The sequence below is a fragment of the Monodelphis domestica genome, chromosome 7 (genome assembly GCF_027887165.1).
Source record: "Monodelphis domestica isolate mMonDom1 chromosome 7, mMonDom1.pri, whole genome shotgun sequence".
In the NCBI taxonomy this organism is placed as follows: domain Eukaryota; kingdom Metazoa; phylum Chordata; class Mammalia; order Didelphimorphia; family Didelphidae; genus Monodelphis; species Monodelphis domestica.
In genome coordinates, this window is record NC_077233.1 from 208,399,619 (window position 1) to 208,411,638 (window position 12,020).

The following is a 12,020-nucleotide window of genomic DNA, read 5'->3' on the forward strand; positions in this document are numbered from 1 at the left end:
CCTCCACCACTGTATTTACTGTAGTTTCAGCCCCAATTCTCCTTCTAGGCTCTGTACTCTTATTTTCAAAGCTTCCGCTGTACTTTGTCCTTTTTAAAGGAACTTCTAAACTTTCAGATTTTATCTGTTAGCCTTCTCTTAGCCAGAAACTTAACCATTTACCCAATCACAACACACAGGCTCTTGTCTGTACAGAGATCCCACAAGCTTCCAAGTTTCCTGGTTGTCCTATATGTGCAAAGTACTTTGCCCAGTATTCCATACTGGCAGAGCATAACTGAACCCAAGTAGGTAAAAACCCTTGTACTGCCCCACCTGTGGTAAAGGGTTCAGAAAGCACTTCTCACTAAGTTAACACTAGAGTACTTCCCAAAATGAGCAGCCTCACCACTATTCTGTATATGCTCCCAAATCCACAACCTTTAGCCCTCACTATCTATCTTCATGTCCACAACTGAGGAGAATGCTTAACCCTGTGCTGACTACAGCTGCCCCTTGAACCATTGCTCAGCCCACATGCAACATCACTGAATGCATAGTAATGAAACACCTTTCCTGCTTTGGTCATGCTTCTAGCCTACATCAAATTAAGTGGCCATACCTTGTCCTGACTATGGGCATTGCTTTTAGCAGAGAGCATAGCTATAGATACCCTTTGTCAAACTCATATGAGTTGGTGGGCCTATGCCTACTCTGGATGAGGCTTTAGCCAGAGTTCTGCCCTATCCAAGCACCCACTACCATGATAGAGTGACTTGGGCACTACTAGTTGTATGAATGGAGAGAAAGAGACAGATGAGAAATGTAGAGAAAATACAATAAAAAAGAGTTGGCAGGTGGAGTCAATGGTGGCTTAGTAGCATCAAAAACTGAAACTGAAATATTGTTAAATTGTTTGTTTTAAAAGGTTTGGACCAGTGCTGAACTTAGGTTTAGATGGTAACAGGCTATAGGCCCAGATGCTATGTAGGCCTCACCTGCAGTATGATGATTTGAGATGCAATCTGACTACTTCTTGATGATATAAAACAGTAAATTGATCTATTCCATTTCTTTAACTCAGGAAGGGAGAACCAGGGAAAAGGTGACCCTAATCTTTTCCCTCTAACTCTCCTCCCAGAATCTACAGACCCCTCACGGAGCTATCTTCTTCATCTTGCTACTGCCTCAATTACACTCTCTGACTGTTTAAAAAAAAAACCAAAACCTATCTAGCTTCCTGATCTAACTGGTCCTCAAATTAAATATTTGAAGAGTTATAATTCTTCAGTAGCAGATAGGGTGAGGTAACTAAGGAATTTACCCTCTTGGGGCCTGAGCCAAAATGGCTGCAGATTCACTCTCAGACAGGTCTCCAGGTTCTGGCAGGGTTCTTCTTAGTTGGTACAAAATTCCTTATGGCATCAGATTCATGAACTCAATTGTTTACTACAGTGAAGACAAGGTAGACAGGATATCTCATTCGATGACTCAATGGCTGGGTAGCTGAATCACAGAAAACAGGAACCAATGGCTTCCAAAGAAAGTCAGGTAACCTTCTTCTTGGTCAGACCAATGGCAGGAAGTGATCTCTTCAAAACTTTGAAGAGACAGAAACATTTCCCCCTCATCTATTTCTGTGAGTTTCCTTTTATATCTTCCTCACATTCTGGAATCTCTCTTTTAGTTACATGCATGCACCAGCCCTCTTCTGAAAAGTCCTGTATGAGACTTTTGCAAAAGCTACTACCTGTCTTTTCTCCCTCTTACAATATCCATTGCCTCTCTCATCTGTCCTTGACTTCCCTTTCTCCCTATATTCTCTTTCCTCTTTTTACTCCCATCCCAAAGAATAAGGGCACTAGGTTTTCACTGATGGGCCACAAGATCAGAAATTTATGTGTGAAGGCTACAAACATTTTATTAATCAATTAAGTTCACCACCACTTATAATTCATTGGTCTTTGCCTGCTAACTGGACACTTTATGATTCAGAGAAATGGTATTACTAGTCTGGTGATTAGACCTTAGGATATAGAATATATACAAAATAAATATTGGAGGATGCAGTGAAAACTGGGAGAGAGTCAAGAAAAATTCTTTTGAAGGATATAGCAATTGAAGTGAGTCTTGAGGAGAGCTAGAAATTCCAAAGACATATAGAAGAGAGAAGGCATTCTTTGCATCATGTATGCCACCTAATCATTCCTTTTTAGGCTAAAATTTTGAGACCTATATCTTGGAAGGCTGGGCTTAGAGTGACCAAGCTGACTAAAGGTGGAATAAGGGCTTCTCATAATAAACTCACTGAGAAGTGAGGATTTGGAAAGGGGGTTCTTCCCTAGTTTCTTTATATACTTGTCTGCCTCTCCACCCACCCTTACCAGTCACTAAGTATGAGAGTTCACAAGTCACTTGCTAGAGTGAGTGACAACTCCAGAGGCCACTGCCCACCCCCTGGGCAGTGCTAGGCAAATTGAAAGACTGCGATTGGTTCCTGTTATAAGGATATTAGAAATTAAGTCTTGTTACATTAATTTAGAGAGAAGAAGTAAAGAAGCTGGCTTGAGAAAGAATTGGGGTTTGAAATAGATCTGAGATAAGAGTGTCAGTTTCAAATGTTGACAGTGTGTGTGGGAGGTGTAACAGTTTTTCTGTGGCAGTTACTCTCTCTGGGTGTGGCTCTTGCTCTGGGGTATGTTGCAATGTAATGCTTAGTGCATAAGAATGATTGACAGGCAGAGAATTCCCAGATCTGACTGGGGAAAAGTTCCAAACTGTTGGGAGACAGTTTACTTCACTTGGGACAGGTAGTTAGCAGTTACTCTCTGGGAGGTAGTTGGCATGTTTTTCTCAGAGTGCTGGGAACAGGTGACATCTTCTTTTCTCTCTCTCCTCACTGTCTGAGGTAGAAGTTAAGGAGGGAAAAAAAAAAACCTGAAGGGGCTAAGTTATTTTCCTTTTTCAACCTGGGAAACACTAGTGACTGTTGCTGTTTCATAAAGTGTTTTATCTCTGAGAAGACCAAAGGAAGACCTGGTCTTTGGTTTGGACTCTGAGTCTGCTAAGGCTTAGAGTCCTAACTTGGTTCTTGCTGAGGCTCAGCCAGCTAGCCTTTGCTATTTTTATAACTTGGAGAAAAAAATTAAGAATTATATACTTCATATAAGGATACTGTAATAATTAAAATAGTGGAAGATATAAATAGTAGTAGATATAAGAGTGGATGAGTAAATTGTGACTGCAGAAAATAGGTTTTCAAGACAGTGGCTTGTTTTAAATCAAATATAAGGTGGTCGCCAGGGAAATATTCCCAATTATTAAAATATACCTAAGTCAGCTGAGTTTTATAAAGATTTTAATTAATACAAATGAGGAATTAGGAAAGAGAGAAAGACAGAGGAGAGACTCTAAATGAACACTCTAATGCAAATATTATCAACATAGCAATGGGTTCAAATCAAGAAAACATGTAATGCTCAGTGGATTTATGTGTCGGCTATGGGGGGTGAGGGGGAGGAAAAGAAAATGAGCTATGTCTTTAATGAATAATGCTTAGAAATGACCAAATAAAATATAATTTAAAAAAAAAGAAAGAGAGAAAAAGGAATAAATGAGAAAAGGATAGGCCGGCCCAGGGCAGCCCTGGCCAACCCAGGCCTAAGCCTTAAGAGAAAGATCAGTCAGTCTTTTATCACTCACCACAAGATCTGTCCAAGCAAGGATTCAGAGGGACAGAGTCTCCTCAGAGGGAGTTCCAGCTAGAGTCAGCCTCCCTTAGACTGTCTTCAAGAGACTGTCTCAAGAGACTGTCCCTGCTCTCAGATTTTCATCCCTTATAAAGGGAATTTTCTCCTATGTCACCTCCCCTAAGTTCTCCCATCTACCAATCACAGTAGACGTTTTTCAAAGGACAGACCATTCTTAATTTACACCTAAGAAGACTAATCTTTTGAGTAATTCACACCTGAGTAGATTAGAATCTCTGAGTAAGTTCTCACCTCTTTGCTCCTTGTAAGTTCACAAGTTGCCTGACCTTTATAGGTGCTTAGCACCCTTTTGCATTATATCCAAAAATAGGCATAGCTTAAGAACTTTTTGTTTTACTATAAGTATGGGTTTAAGTACTTTTCATTGTTCAGCAAAGAGTTTACAACTTTATCTTCCCCTAAGGCATGCTTAAGTATGGTGAAGTAGAGTTCTCACATTCCTGATCTAAGCAGAGTTCTCACATTCCTGATCTAAGTTATTTCATTGTTTAAAGTGGGGAATGGTCTTAATCCAACCTTATAAAGTAGGGTCTGGGAATTTTTTAAGGTTTACAATCCTAACCTTATGAAGTAGGGTCTGAGAATGTTTAAGGTTCACAATACTAGTGTTAGTTTATTGTAGAAATAGGGAAAGTTTGGGTTAGTCAGATCAGGAAGGATCAATGTAGCCTGTGGAAACAGGAGAAGCAGTTCTTTGTGGAACCAAGGAGTTTTATTTGGGTGGAGGTTGAGTCCCTTAGAGTTAGAGGTCCTCTTTTATCCTTATGTTGTCAATAAAGTTTATTTTTGTATAACAAGAGTCTCCTTAGCACCCCTGCTCCTGGCCCTGATGAGAAGTTCACTTATGAGCTTCGCTTCACTGATATAAACTGAAGATACTTTGTTAGCACAGCAAGCTTATATCCATAATCAATTCATTCACCCATTATTTTTACAATTTTCTGGTCATTATTTTTACAGTTTTGGCTAGTTAAATAGGTCAAAGAACCAGAAAATCTGATTTTAAGGGGCCAACTGTCAACTTGGGCAGTTGGAACTGTTATCACAGCAAGGGGTCCATTGAAGCAATAGCTAGAGCTGACAGTTTTACTGTGAGCTGTAGTAACAGTAAGCTGACCTCTAGTGGCTCCAAAACCCATCTCCCACTCAACTTGGCTCAAAGGTTCTGTGCTCTCAGAAAAGCTGGCGAATTGGCGGCATAAAATCACCATGGGGCCTTTTCTGTTAGATATGACTTTTCTACTAAATCACTTTTTCTCTATTATACCTGATTATGTATAAAATTCACTTGCCTGTGACTTTCTAATGCCATTACTCTCATTGACACTCCTAGAGCTAATCTGTGCTAGTATTGGTTTTCTTGTGCTTTTACATGATGATTGAATCTTTGGCAGTCATTTTTAAACATTCAAAAGCAAAGATCAAGCGAGCTACTGCAAAGAATGATCTAATGTTAAAAGCGAATTATCTAGAGACTAAACTAGATAGAATGGAAACTCAATATGAGGAATTACTCAAGGCTAAAGGGACAATGGCAGAAAGCAAAGAACATGAAGCAACTAAATTAGATGGTGCAATTAAATCAGATAAACCAACTAAATTAGAAATGGAAACTGAAGCATTAGAAAGCACACCAGTTCATATGTTTCCTTTAAGGGAGGTACCTGTAGTGTCCCCAGAGGGTGGTGTACAGAATCTCATACGCCATAAAAAGTTTACACAATCTGATATAGACAGTTTTAAGAAAAATACTCCAAAATATGAAGAAGAACCAATGGTAGTTGTAAAGTAGTTCAAGCGCTTAGTTAATCTTTACAACTCTTCTTATTTGGACTCTGAAATTCTTATGGATGAATTGTTGACAGAGAGAGAAACAGCAGATTATAGAGGACACTAATAACCCCCAAATTTCCAATTGGCCAACCGAGGATCCTGGGTGGGAAGCTAACTCGTTTTCAGTGTACAGTGACTTAATTACAGCCAAGGAGGCAATAATTGAAACTATGAAGCAAAATTCCAGACACCCAGGAACCTGGTCTGAATTTGAATACCTAAAGCAGGAAGTGGGAGAGACTCCCTCCACTTTCCTTGATGGAATTATTGACTGTGCTGAAAAATAGATTGGGTTGGATATTTTAATAGAGGAAAACATAAATCACATTCTCAGGCAGTTTGTGAAAAATGCATGCATGCCCTGTGCATCTGTGCCCTGTGATCTGAAATTATTTTTGGAGTAACTGTCCAAATTGGTTTGATATGGGTCTTAACGAAATTTGGAGAATTGCTAATTATGTTTTTCAAGATGAGAAAGAAGAGAAAAATTATATAATTGATAACCAAAGAAATCAGAGAGCTTAAACAAAAACTGAAATCCAATAAAGTGCAGGAAAAAAATAGTAACTACACTTATAAACAACCCAGAAATAACTACAACCCCAGACAATACAGACACACTCCAAGATGTTATCTTTGTGACAAACCTGGTCATCTCATGAGAGAGTGCATATTTAGGGGACAATTCTTTGGACAAAACTTCAGGGGAATGTGACAAGGAAATCACTTTTAAAAGACTGATATATATTAATTTAAGGTCGCCAAGGAATTCAGCTATGTAATTCCTTAATGAAAACTCAAGTCAGCCGTCAACCTTTTATGGAGTTTTAGTTACAAACAGGAGGAAGAAAGGAATTAGAGATAGAGAGATAGAGGGAGAGAGAAAGGGGAGAGAAGGGAATAGGGCTTAAATACCCCTTCTGTTTAGGCTGGGCTAAAAGGCCCAAGCCCTTAGATAGCTGGGGCAATGAAAGGAGATCAGTCCCTATTACTCACATGACCAAAAATGGAGAAACAGTCTCCGGGGCCCCCACCTTCAGCTTCCTTCAGAGCAAGCTTCTCAGAGCACACCGCAACCACTCCGACAAACTCCTCAACCCTCCCTCCTCGAGTCTTCAGACCCCCCTATCCTTAAGGAAACCATCCAAGTTCCCTCCCCTCAGTCCTCACATCTACCAATCACCTGTCCATCAAATTTCCCTGTGCCAATGGAGGCTCTAGCTTAACCCAGGACCGCCCAGAGGTCTCTGGCTTTGCACATGTCTGTTGAAGGTCATATTTTCAAATAATTAAATCTTTGATCCTTTGCTACAGCCCTTTCTAAATCCTGTTAACCTGAGTAGGGTAGAGATTGGAATAATTAAATTTTGATCTAGGCTGCAGCCCTTACTCAATCCTGTTAGGACTGAATAGGGTGGAGATTGATTCCAAGTATCTCCATTGTATCAATTCTAAAATCAATCATGACTCAAAGAAATTCCTGTTCTATGCTTAAGCATAGGTCAAAGTCCTTTCCATTGTTCAGCAAAAGGTTTCTGTCCTAAAGTAATCTTAAGAAGGGAGGAGAAGGAACCTCCCATGCCAATGGGGTTCACATTCCAATAGTCAAGACCCACTATCAATAGGAAATTTTTCAAGTATGAAATTTCCCAATGGTGAAATTTCCAACATTTATAAGTCTTAAGAAATTTTGAGGTTTACAGGAAATCAAGGCAATAGGTTTAATTGCTTTAATGGATTCAGGCAAAATGGTTATGGAAATTATGGGTTTAACAACAGATTCAGTAACAGGTTTAATAACATATTCCAGTATGGGAGACTAAACTACCAAAATTATTTTGATACTGGATGCTACCATAATAGATAACAAGCCCCAGACCTGAGTTCCATGCAAGACTATATCAAAGCAGGTGCTCGTCCAAAATATTCCAGGTAGCTGATGGGAATCCCCCAAAACTCAATATGCAAAAAAAGGCACAATTAAGAAGGTGTGCCAAGGACTATGCAGTTAAAGATATAGTATATGGAGAAAATGGACTAGGAGGTATGGGCAATGAAATAAGAATTAATGAAAATGACAAAGAGATTTTAAAAACATGGCAAATTAGTACAGGAGAAATCAATTAAGAAATTATAGAATGAGGAACAGGAACCAGTGTTGAGTTTTCCTGATGCTAGTGTGTTAGCTCCAGAAAATAGCACAGAACCCCATGTAACCCTAAAAATAGAAACCCAAGTTTATGATTGTGTCTTGGACACAGGTGCTGCCAAATCTGTGTTGCAGAAATCCCCATAAAATGGGAGAGCAATGGGAAGTGACATCAAGAAAACTGATTTTAAAAGGCCAGCTAGATGATTCAGTGATTCTCTCTGCGTTGGTGAGCCAGACTAGAGGAGAAAACTCTCCCTGGATCCTGAGTTGGCTTGTGGTGGTGAGCGGAATGATTCCTTCCTTGGTTCTTCAGTGAGGAGACTCTCTCTGCTCATTGGCGCTTCAGTGGGACACTCACTTCAGCGTGAGTTCTGGTGAGATTCTTGGCAGATTCTTCAGCATCTCCTGGTTCTTGGGATTTTGGCTTTCTAAGTAGGACTCTGGATTCTGGTGAGATTCGCTTTCAGATTCATGCTTGTGGTCTGGAGACATTAGGATTAAACTCATGGTATTGGTATCTAGGCAGTACTTTCTGTCTCTATCTACATTTTTCCACTTTCATTCTTTCCACCGCTTTGTAAATAAAGCTAGTAAAAGTCATTTTGACTTAAGCTGTAATATTTTTAAATCTATGACCACAATATTACTTTAGCATTCTCATATTTAGCATAAAACCTAAATTTAAATTCTTTATTTTTAAATTTTATTTAAGAAAATTTTTCCATGGTTATGTGATTCATGTTCTTTCCCTCCCCTTGTCCCACCCCCCTCCTGTAGCCAATGCTCAATTCCACTCTGTTTTACATGCATCTTTGATCAAGACCTATTTCCATATTATTAATATTTGCATTAAGGTGATCATTTAGAGTCTACATCCCCAATAATATTCCCATCAACTTGTGTGATCAAGCAGTTGTTTTTCTTCTAAATTTAAATTCTTACAATGGGAGGGTGGGGACAGGAGGGAAAGGGGTGGCATTCTCTGAAAAAATAGGGGAGAGGAAGGGTGGCAGGTTGATGCTTTCAGGAAGTTTCCAGCACCTCTGGCTCCTTAAGAAGAACCGATGGCCCTAGACAGCATAGACAAAACTGTCAAACCACCCTGAAGGACAAAGGGGAAAGATCTAGCCCAGAAGGGGAGGCCCAGATAGTCTGCATCCTCATGAAAGTGCAGTCAGAGACCGCCCCTCCATGTCATGCCCAGCCCATCACTAGGGAGCATTACTCCTGGCCCTGACCTGCCAAAGGCCTAGAGTCACCCACCCTCCAAGAGCCCAACTCTGCTGTGCGCTACTTCCAGAGAACTGTGACAGGACTATTGGCTATAGGCAAGGCTCCCCGAAACCCAGCTACTTGTAGTGGGGTCCCTTGGTTAGCATGTATGCTCTCAGGACTGTGTCCCAGCGGTGTGCCTGGAGCAGCTGGAAGGTAGTGGCACTGCTGGCTTCTGTGGATGAGCGAAGCTAGACTTCAGGTGATGGGTGTGAGCTTCACCGGTGTGGCCATGTACTTCTCCTGGAAGGAGTAAGGGTGGCTGCAGCCTGTGCAGAGAGGCCTCTATAAGGATATCATGCGGGGAAACCTACCAGCACCTGTGCACACTGGGTGAGTAAGGCCTAAGGGGATGGGGGGAGGAGGGGAACCCCAATAGCACCACCTTAGGTGGAGAAAGGGTCTTCAAGAAATCAGTATCGTTCCAGCAGTGAAAGAAGACATTCGTGGAATTTATTATTATTGTTAATAACTATCTTTCATTTGTGTAGGGTGTTTAAGGTTCACAAAACATTTCCCTCACACTAACCCTATGAAAGCATGTATTGTCCCCATTTTACAGATGAGAAAATTGAAATTGAGACAAGCAAATTGTCTAGGGACACAAATGTAAGGCCTAGAGCTAGAATCCAAACTATCTTGCTGATGCCAATAGTGTTTTGCTCTATGTGGTGTTGCTTCTCAGCATTATTTAAATAAAAGCTGTTTTTCTTAAAGCCATCTAAAATCTAACTTGCCTGTGCCTCCTGGACTCTACCCACAAAAAACGCCTGATCTTGCTTTTTTTCTGGACCTGCTCTACTTCCTTCAGCTTCCATTAGTTGAACTTTCTTCTAGATCTTTCCCTTAGATATTCCTTTTCTAATGCTTCTTGGTGAATTGAATCACCCTCTTTTAATTCAGTGCTGGACAGCTCCTAAGAAGCCTATATTGAAGAAATGTGCCCAATCTATACACGACTATTTATTTATGTGCTGTCTCTCTCATGTTCTTTGTTCTATATTGCCTTCTCCATCTTCCTGCTGGGAAGGAATTTGGATACCAGTTAGTGACTAATAACCTACCTTGGGGGAAATGGGATGCATCAGTACAATTCTCTGAGGGGTCAGAAGTAGGGATGAGTCTGAGTTATGGAATAGAGCTTAAGAGTTAAGAAGCCTTCATTCCAGTCTTCTTTCTGTAACTTATAATTATATGTCTAGTGGAAAAGGGGCTTGATTTGGAGTTAATTGAACCCTGAGTTCCAATGAAGCCTCCAAATAGCTAGCTATGTGGTTGTCACTTAAACATTCTGAGCCGCTAGAGTCCTTCTTATCTGGAAATACCAATTTAAGATAGTACCCAGTGTTGTTGGGAGGAAAAAATGAGGTAATATTTGTAAAGCACTTTGTTAACATTGAAGTGCTACATAACTACTGACTTTTGTTATATATTAGCAATATAATAACAAGCAAGTTTGTTGTGTTTTTTGTTGTTGTTATCGATGTTCACTTGTTTTAGACTTGTCTGACTCTTTATGGCTTTATTTGGGGTTTTTTTTTGGCAGAGATGCTGGAATAATTTGCCATTTCCTTCTCTAACTCACTTTACAGATGAGGAAAATGAGGTAAACAAGTTTATATCACTTGCCCATGGTCACACAGCAAGTGTCTGAGGTTGATTTTTTTTTAAACCCTTGCCTTCTGTCTTAGAATCAATACTATGTTGGTTCTAAAGCAGAAGAGTGATAAGGGAAAGGCAATGGGGGTTAAGTAATTTGCCAGGGTCATACAGCAGGGAAGTATCTGAGGCCAAATTTGAACTCAGGAAGATGAACCTTCTAAACTTCAGGCTTGGCCCTTTATCCACTGTGCCACCAACTTGCACTTTAAGGTTTGCAAAGCATTTTACAAATATTTTCTCATTTGATTCCTCAAAAACTACTCTATAAAATAGGTACTATTATTTCCCCCATTTCACAAATGGAGAAACTGAGGCCAAAAGATTAAATAATTTGCCCAGAGCCACATAACTAATCAGTTTCTAAGGCAAGATTTGAACTTGAGTCTTCTGACTCCAAGTTCAGCATTCTTTCCACTATGCATCTAGCTTCCCCCTCACAGGTTTGTTGTAAGATTCAACATGCATATAAGCTACTTTACAAACTTTAAAGTGCATTAACAACTGCTAATTATTACCACAGACAATTTTTTCCATCTGGTGTGTTTGTTTCTTCTTCTAGCTTTACTGTTTTATAAATGAAGGAATTCCTTCATGCTTCTGACCCAAAGATAAAGAAGATAGGCAATCTCATCTATGAGGAAGAGAAGAAGCAAAGGTGTACTACCACATGCCAGTAGAGGAATTTAATCTTCCATTGAGTTCTGATCATAGAGCTTGAAGATAACTGCATGTTCTCTGATCTCCCCAGGATTTCCAGGCCCTAAACCTGTTCTCATCTCCTGGATGGAAGAAGAAACATAGGTATGGGACAGGAGCCCAAGATCCTAAGGAGAAAAAGAATCGTACAAGAAAAACCTACAGAGGTAAATAAATAAATAAAAATAAAAAAAAGAATATTATATTTGAATGTCTGGGTTTTTAGAGATCTCTTTGGAGAGACTTGGAAGATTTTTTTTGACCCTTTACCTTTTAAGAATCTGATCTGTTAAACCACCCTTAGACCATATCCCCAAATAAAGTTCTCTCCCCAAGACTAGAGGCCTCCTCTGTGACTTCTAGTAAAGCTAACTCCCTACAAAGGTAAGAAATGATTTAGCACTTAGCTATCTCCCAATCCCCTAGCTATCCTTATAAATTGCCTTGCCTCCTAAGGATATCACTGCATTATGTCAGAACCCAATTCAGAGAATGGGTTCATTCAGCTATCTGAGCTGATGTGAACAGGGCTGGGAAGAAAGGTACAGAAGATGCTTTAAAATATTTTTATAATTTTGATATCTAATAAAAACAGATGATGTTAAAAACCCCATAAAATCCCACTCTTTATGGCTTATAAAGACTTTGTGAAAAAT

The 12,020-nt window shown here is 39.8% G+C and overlaps 1 long non-coding RNA gene across 3 annotated transcripts in view; it reads left to right on the forward strand.

The window, feature by feature from the left end:
• LOC103095033 (uncharacterized) overlaps positions 1-12,020 on the forward strand; it is a 72,080-nt gene that overhangs the window by 12,143 nt on the left and 47,917 nt on the right. For all 3 annotated transcript variants that reach the window (XR_008913684.1, XR_008913685.1, XR_008913682.1), the window contains exon 4: positions 11,417-11,531. This is a non-coding gene — a long non-coding RNA (uncharacterized LOC103095033). The remainder of the gene's footprint in view (positions 1-11,416; positions 11,532-12,020) is intronic.